Raw genomic sequence first — 8,247 nt, 5'->3', positions numbered from 1 at the left:
CTCCAGCCTGAGCCACAGAGGGAGACTCCGTCTAAAAAAAAAAAAAAATATCCTTGGCCTCATTTGTAATGGGGAAATTTAAATATAAATTACAATGAGATTACATTACACAACTTCCAGATTTAATAAAATAAAGTCTGACAATAACAAGTGTTGAAAAAGATAAGGAAATATTAAAAACTCTTATCCTGCTCTTGGGAATGTAGATTAGTATAATGTCTTTGGAATAGATTTTGATATTCTCTAGTAAATTTGAAGATTATTACGCATAATACTATTGCATTTTCATGTTACTGCATTAATGGTATTGCACTGTAGTATGATGATTGAGTACAGACACTTCTGCCAACTACATGGATTTTGAATCCCATTATCCTAGTCTTTTGACCTTGAACATGTGACTTGATTCATAAAAGTAAGGTTTGTCTCCCCACCAAAACCAATTTTTGCTTTCCTAGTGTTCTGAGCATTAAATGAGTTAGTCTATGTGAAATGTTCAGAACAGTACCTGGAATGTAATAAACACTGCAAAGCATTTATTATTGTTAGTGCTGTTACTGTTATTACTTTGCAACCCACAAAACCAGTTCTAGACAATTTTGTGCATGTGTGAATTAGGATACTATACAAGAATGTTCATATAAGAATTATTTTGGCAGCTTCAGTTTTCTAGGGTTTTTATGGTTTTAGGTCTTATGTTTAAGTCTTTAATCCATCTTGAGTTAATTTTTGTATATGGTATAAGGAAGGGGTCCAGTTTCAGTTTTCTGTGTAGGGCTAGCCAGTTTTCCCAACACCATTTATTAAATAGGGAATCCTTTTCCCATTGCTTTTGTGAAGCCAGAAACAATGCTAATGTCCCTCAATAGTAGAATGGAAAAAAAGTTATGATATAGTCATATAGCAGCAAACCTGAATGAACTATTATTTTCATATACACTGATTGAAGAAAGAAGTCAAATAAATATGGTGTGAATGCATTAGTACAAAATTGAAAAACAGGCAAAACAAAACAATATTGTGAGGGATGCAAGTATTCATAGTAAAATGTTAAAGAAAAGTAAGCGAATTACAATCACAACAATTAAATAGTGGTTAACTCCACTAACAAGGTTGTGATTAGAAATGGGCACATGGGGTCTTCTCGGATCCTGGGGGGCTATGTTTCATATTTTAAGTTGTATTATGTTTATGTGAGTGTTCTTAATTATTCTTCAAATTGTATGTGTACGTCATTGACTTCCATTTTTAAGCTAGTAAAAACGTCTGGAGTGGGAAAGATAATTATTTAAAGTGTGTGCATATGAAAGAGAAAGTGTAATCTCTAAATGGACAGTCCAAAGACATTTGGAAACATTTGAAGAGTGGACATGATATGGAACCCCATCCTTCTCCCAAGGCATATTGAGCCTTATAAATGAGAGTGTTTCACCATTGAGTACAATGGTGGATTTTTTAAAAATACAAATTACTGGGTGCCCACCCTGAAGAAACTGTGTAGGATAGAGCCTGGGCATTTGTAGTTTTAAAAAAAGCTCTCTAGGAAATTCTAAAGAGTTTCTGGGCTTGACTTTCAGTGCTATATTAAAAACAAACTAAACCAACAACATACCTTGAGTAGAACTAAAAAAATAGTAAAATAATTATTTCAATTAAGGATCAACCACAGGTTCTTTCATTTACAGTGATTAGCTCCCTTTCAATGTAATCCAACTCCCCCCAATTTTGAATTATTCATAACACTTCAAGAATTTGGTTAATATGTAATGTAGGAATATATCTGCTTAAGAGGGAAAATTGACCTAATGGTTATTTTGTGTTTGTATTTGTTGCTTTCATTTTTTATAAAGCTCCTTATTTTCTAGCTCTTGGCATTTTATGTTGATGTAAAACCCAAAAAATGGGTTTTACAATGAGTAACACTTGAGAGTTGTTTGCATTTTCCTTTTGGTAAGATACCTGATAGAGGAAAGACTACAGGGCCTTTGTTATATCAATTTGATTCCTATAAAATTATGGAATTTCAAGAGGCTGATAAATGTATCTAGTTTAACCACATTTTTTATCCTTTTATTTTCAGACCTTATTTGATCAAGGAATGCATTTTGACTCTGGAGATTAATGAATTTGAAAGATAAATTCACTTATTCCACCTACTTGAGTATTTTAGACATCTTTAAGTCTGACTTACAGAAACATGCAGAAATGCTGGGGTCAGTTGACAGTTAATGGGCTTTAGGAAATGTATTATTTTTGTACAGATTGCAAGATTAGCTTATAATGTTTTAGCAAAGAAACAATAGAGTTCAATGCTAGATACCTGAAATAGTACACCCTTTTCAGGATTTCAAAATGTATCAGTACGAAAGCTGAAAGGAGCTGAATGTTGAATAATTGTTGCTAAGCAACATTAAAAGAATAACTATCTGCATAGTAATGGCATATCTAATGAATGCTGCCACTCACATTAGATGACTGAAAGGAGAACAAAGCACCAGGGTACAAGAATAGTAAAATTTTACATTTAAAATATATATCATAATGAACTTGTAAGACAAGCTTACTCAATAGCAATTTTATTTTAAAATATGACTAAACAAAAAGATTATGGTAAAAACATCTGAATGGGAGTTGGAATAGATAATATTTTAAACCAACTAATCTCAAGTAGGGAGAAAGGCAACATTGTAACACTTCAATAAAATAGTACAGTGAATATCTTCAAAATATTGGATTTGTTCTCAAAGCATAGCTTTATGAAACATGTGAGAGTACCTTTGTGTCTTCTAGACCTAAAGACACATCTCACATTGTTTAACTCTGTCTCCACAATCTGTCTTTTTTTTAAAGGATAATTTGAATTATTTTAATTATTTTTATGTACAGAATACTCAACAGTGTACATTTAACCATTTGGCGGCAAGTTCTTTAGCCTGTGGCTTTTCCAGCTAGGCAGTGCGAGCCAGACTTGGGACTCAGGATGTTGCCTCCCCAGTGATGGGGAATCTCATCATATCTGTCATTGTAATTGGTCCTGATAGCTTCCAACAGTTTAGCCAGAGCTCCTTTGTTGTCCAAGTTAAGCTGTGTGAAGGCTACAGTGGTGCAGGTCTTCCTGTGGACTGGATGCCCCAGTCTTACCTTTCCCTTGATAATGCAGTAAGGGGCCCCCATATTATGACACAGGGCAGGCAGGAAGACACCAGCTCAATGGGATCCATGTCCTTTGCAGTCACCACCAACTGAGCCTTCTTTTTCTCCACCAAGGTGGTGATGGTGTTAATTCCTGCTTGAAGGACAGGTGATCTCTTAGTGGAGACTTACCCTTTGCCAGCAGCTTTCTTCTCAGCCCAGTCCAACAGCCTCTGCTTCTTCTCTGGTCAGTGGGCCAGCTTAAGGAGCTGAGTAGCTGTTTGGCGGTCCAAGGCCTGGGTGAACTGGTTAATCGCCAGAGGTGCTTTCAGCCACTTATAGAGGATGGCTCTCTGGTGCTGCAATCTGATACAATGGGGCCATTTCATAAAGTAGGTGAGCTCCCTTTTGGGCTGGATGTCCTGTCCAGTGCCAAAATTCTTAATTCTTTTCTCAAACAGGGGATTCACCACTTTCTTGGCCACCTGCTTCTTCCCATTGCCTTTTCTTTTTGGCATCTTGGGTGGTAGGAGGAGAGAGCCCAATCTCAGTCTTTCTATAGAGAATGCAAGTTCCATAAGGCAGAAATTTTGTTTTGTTCTCTGATGTTTGACCAATATTTATAAAGTGCCAGCCACACTGTAGGGACTCAATAAATATTAGTTGAATAAGATAATATCTAAAAATAGTATAGCAATCAGTGTTCATTCTGGAAACAATCAATTTGAATATGGAAAATTTAATATAAAAAGTATTAAGTAGGGTAGTAACTGTAAAGCTGTTGTAAAGCTGTAAAGAGAACTCAAAGGAATACCCTAGGAATAAGGCAGAGTGCCCACAGAAGAACAAACTTGGAAAGAGAGGCCCTTCCCAAGGTTAGAACTCAGAGCCTAGTAAATAGCAGAGGCATTTGCTGTGTTGCCCAGGCTAGAGCTAGTGTATACTTGCTAAGCAAGCAGGAAACTACCCTCTGGCAGGTGTGATGGTGCTGGCAGGCAGGCAGGCTTACAGAGGAATTGGGAGTTTGGGGATTCTGCTCATTGGTAAGGCCGTGTACAGACGGATATGCAGTGTGGATATCTGGGCATCTTAAGAAACAACCTTATGCAATGCAGACAGGTTGAGGATGGTAACAGGCACACAGAGGGTATGAGGCCTAAGGAAATGTGTGGCTTAGAGTGCAGTGTGTGTGTCTAGAGTTATATAATAAGCAACTCAGGTACAGATGGGCAGAGCTGATAACCAGGTAGGCACAAAGAGGGAGTCAGGGCATCTGGAGTTTACTTGTGAGCAGGGTGCCCCATAGCATGAAATGTTCATTGATCATGTCCTGAGTGCCAGGTGAGGTGATCACCAGTCCAGGCCAGGCTACAAGCTTGGCAAGAGACTTTACATCCTGGACATGCAGGTAGGCAGAGTATGCCAGTGTCCCAACATACATGCTGCTGGCATCTGTGCAGTAGGAGCAAAGGAGAAGCAAAAATGGCAGCACACTAGATAAATCCCTGCTTTTGCAATGATCCTCCAGCACTCTCCACTGATAAAGCTAGATATTTTCTCACTACAAAGGAAAAATATTTAAATCTCCATAATCACAGAGCTGGTAAAGCAGAATCACTTTGGAGAAGAGAGGCAATAAACTGACATCAAGCATAGGTAGTTAACATAGAATGTATGCCAGATACTGAGATTTATATTGATTATTAGATTACATATAGTATACAGCTATTCATCTATTATATAGATCATGTTATAAAAATTATTTAAACCTCAACTTCCCTATGATTTGCTATTTGTTTTATAGATGAATAATCGGAAGCTTAGAGGAATGAAATAACTTGCTAGGTGTCAAATAGCTGATAAGAGCAAGAAGTGGGATTTCAACCTTTTTAGTTTTCCTAGCACTATGCCTTTAACTACCATTACACTTCCTCCGAGAGGAAAATGTAATTGAATTTTTAAAGGTGACCTGTTGGGTCAGCAACTATTGGTCGTGTCCCCATCAAGTGACCCTTTAGACACTTGCTTTTCAGTGGTCTTACCCACTCAAAGGTTCTCATGTTGCTCGTAGGGTGCTAGGCATTCCTTTAGGTACCTCTGCATCAGTTCCTCACAGACAACCACCCCATACTGGTCATCAAATAGTGATGCCAATAGGGTAGTCCCATTAGAGTCCCCTGTGCAAGGAGACAGTGCAGGTGTGACAGTCAACACTAGATGATAGTAACTCTTCCAAAAAGACTGCGAGGCAAATTTCCTGAGATCATGTAAATGGGCCCTAACTCTGGACACAGTTAATAGTACCTTTCAAATTCAGGAATGGAAAGAAACACCTGCTTACTCAAAGTACCATACCAAACATCCTCACAGTTTGTTCTTAGGATTTTGGTCTTAGATCTCTTCTTACTCCATTCCCTCCCTGGGTACTCCATCAACTCCTTTGGCTCTCTGAACCACGTATTTGATGATATCCAGATCTCTTCCCAGACTACATCTCTCTCATGAGCTCCATACCTCTGAATCCAAGCATTCCTTAGATATCTACCCCTAGCTATCCTAAGACCCAAGGCGACAATTCAAAACTCCATTCAATTGCCCTAAACCTGATCACCCTCTCCGGGCTTCTTTTTATGAACAATCACCCAGCTGTCATTACCCGAAACTGAGTGTCATCTTTGATGTGTTTCTCTTACTTACCTCTGCATGAAATACATTCCTTTTGTTCCCTCCCCACCTTTATCCAACCTATCACCAAGTCTTGTTTATTCTATTTAATAACTCTTACATTCACTGAGTTTTTTCTATCCACACTTTCACTCTAGTTCAACCCATTATCTCATCTGGATTTCTACAATATCTTCCCAACTTCCTCTAGTATTGGCCCCTCCAATCTGTTCTCTAGGGTGCCATGAGGGTAATTTTTCTCAAATTCAAATCTGATTATGTCACTTCCTTGCTTTAAAAAGCCTTCAATGCTATCTTGTTCAAGGTAAGTCCAAACTCCTCAACGTGTATTGTTAGATGCTTTACGATCTAGCCTGAGTTTACCTCTTGAATCACTTAGAGTTGCTAAAAGAAACAACCGTAGACAAATTAAACAGTTTAATTGAACTAAGAAGGACTGGCAAATCAGGCAGTCCCCAAAGCAAAATAGGTTCAGAGGGACTTCAACACAGCTCTCTGGTAGAAGATGATTTATGGACAGGAAAAGGAAAGTGACATACAGAAAATGGAAGTTGAGGTACAGAAACAGCTGGATTGATTACATCTTTGTGTTTGCTTTATTTGAACATGGTTTGAACAGCTGGCTGCCTTCAATTGGCCAAAACTTCTTGATTGAAACAAGATTAGGTTATAATTTGTTTACAGCTCTGGTTTACAGTATTCCTCTGTATGGAGAAACCTTTAAGCTGAACTTAAAATAGGTGAGAAGGCAGTTTTAGGCTAAACTTGGGTCCAGTCCGAAGACCAAAACTACTCTCAGAGACAGAAAGTACACCAGTCATTTTCATTGAATTTAACATGCAAAGTTGTTTATTACTTATTAAGAACTGGTAAAGCAAAAGAGAACAATAAGATGTCATAGAGGTGGCAACTGCAGGAAGAAGCTATCAATTCTAGGGCTGAGGGAATAATGGGAAGAGGTTAAAATTGTTAAACTTTAAAATAAGTGTGCCCCAAGCAGCTGAAACTCAGGCCTCTGAGAGGGGCAGTGGACAGCTGGTGTGTCTTAGGTGGAATATGATGCAGCTAGTTTTGCAAATATTAGAAAGTGTAAATTTGCTTCAACTGCTGCTACTAGAATGGGCTGCAGCTTCTAGAGTGAAAAGAGACTGGAGGACACTGGTAGGAATAGGAGTAAGAAGCAAACAGGAAGTAACAAGGCTTTTCCTTCTCTCCAATCCAGTAGTTTTCCTCTAGTATCCCCTTTTGGCAGCGCCTAAGGAAACCATCTGGCAAAGCAGGAATTTAGTTTGTAGAGTCCTAACACCAGCATCACAAAGCTGAGTTAGAAGAGTAGGTTTGAAGCTAAAGGACAATAACTCAGAAACTGGCAAAATCCATCCTTTTAGCTACTCAGCATGCTCGCATCCTTATATGTGTATTCGTCTTACAAACAACAAAAACAACTCTGTGTTTTCACTTAGAAATGCAACTATCCTTTGTACAATGAAGATGTTCTCATCCTTTTCTCAAAATGAGTAGCCTAAAGTTACAACAATAAAAGCATCCACATCCATAAATGATTTATCTCTGGGCTATGATAACTACTCCCCAAATTCAGTTACAGTTCCATGTAAATATTTGGTCACCTAAAGACCAAATTGTAAACTTACCTGCCAACAGAATTTGTAAAAATTAATAAGGGGAAGCATATGAAAGAAAACTTTGTATTTACATGTACAGAGATGAACACCCACTTATACAATAAACAGAAAATACATAAACTAGTCCCAAGGTAATAGTTTATAACTTTCTTCTTTCACTACAAATCCTGTCTTTTTTGTTCTCAGCCATAACTTCACCAGATCAAAGTTGTCTTTACTGTTGTTTTTAACCTGGTGAGATGTCTCAAACCCTCATTCTGAAGGACCTGAATCTTCAGTGGACCTGCCCTTTTGAGGTGGAAAAATTTCTGGGTTCCAAACAGAGTCCTCCTGCCTCCAGTTTAGGCAGCAACCCCATTTCCTCTTAGTAATCAGAGTCTATCATCCCAGCCAGTTTATTAACCCCATCTTTGCCTGCTGGATCAGTAGCATGAAGAACCCCAAATGGCCAGATGGTAGCCCTAACTTCTAATTCAATAGAACCATCATTGTGTCCCCCCGTAGAAACATTTTTCCCTTGGAACCATGTCTTCTAAATTGGCAAAGTTCAAAGCAAAAATTCTGCAAGTATATTACTAATAGTGAGGAGAATGATATTCAGTTCTGTATGTTAATTTCTGGGTCCATCATCCTGACTTTGGGAGAGACAGCACCAAATATTGGTCACTAATTCAAACTATAAACTTCATCCTGTAAAATAGAACCCCATACCTTCAGGGCATTGTCTCCAAACTGGCATCATAACTGAGTCTTCACTAGGTTATTCTAGCATTCTACTAGATCAACT

At 38.2% G+C, this 8,247-nt stretch overlaps 1 pseudogene; it reads right to left on the bottom strand.

The window, feature by feature from the left end:
- Nucleotides 1–2,891: 2,891 nt before the first annotated feature.
- LOC111551049 lies at nt 2,892–3,650 on the bottom strand (annotated as a pseudogene).
- Nucleotides 3,651–8,247: the final 4,597 nt, after the last annotated feature.

This window comes from Piliocolobus tephrosceles, chromosome 8 (assembly GCF_002776525.5).
Source record: "Piliocolobus tephrosceles isolate RC106 chromosome 8, ASM277652v3, whole genome shotgun sequence".
NCBI lineage: Eukaryota > Metazoa > Chordata > Mammalia > Primates > Cercopithecidae > Piliocolobus > Piliocolobus tephrosceles.
Note: the sequence above shows the minus strand (reverse complement) of the source record. Positions and strands in the feature narration are given on the sequence as shown.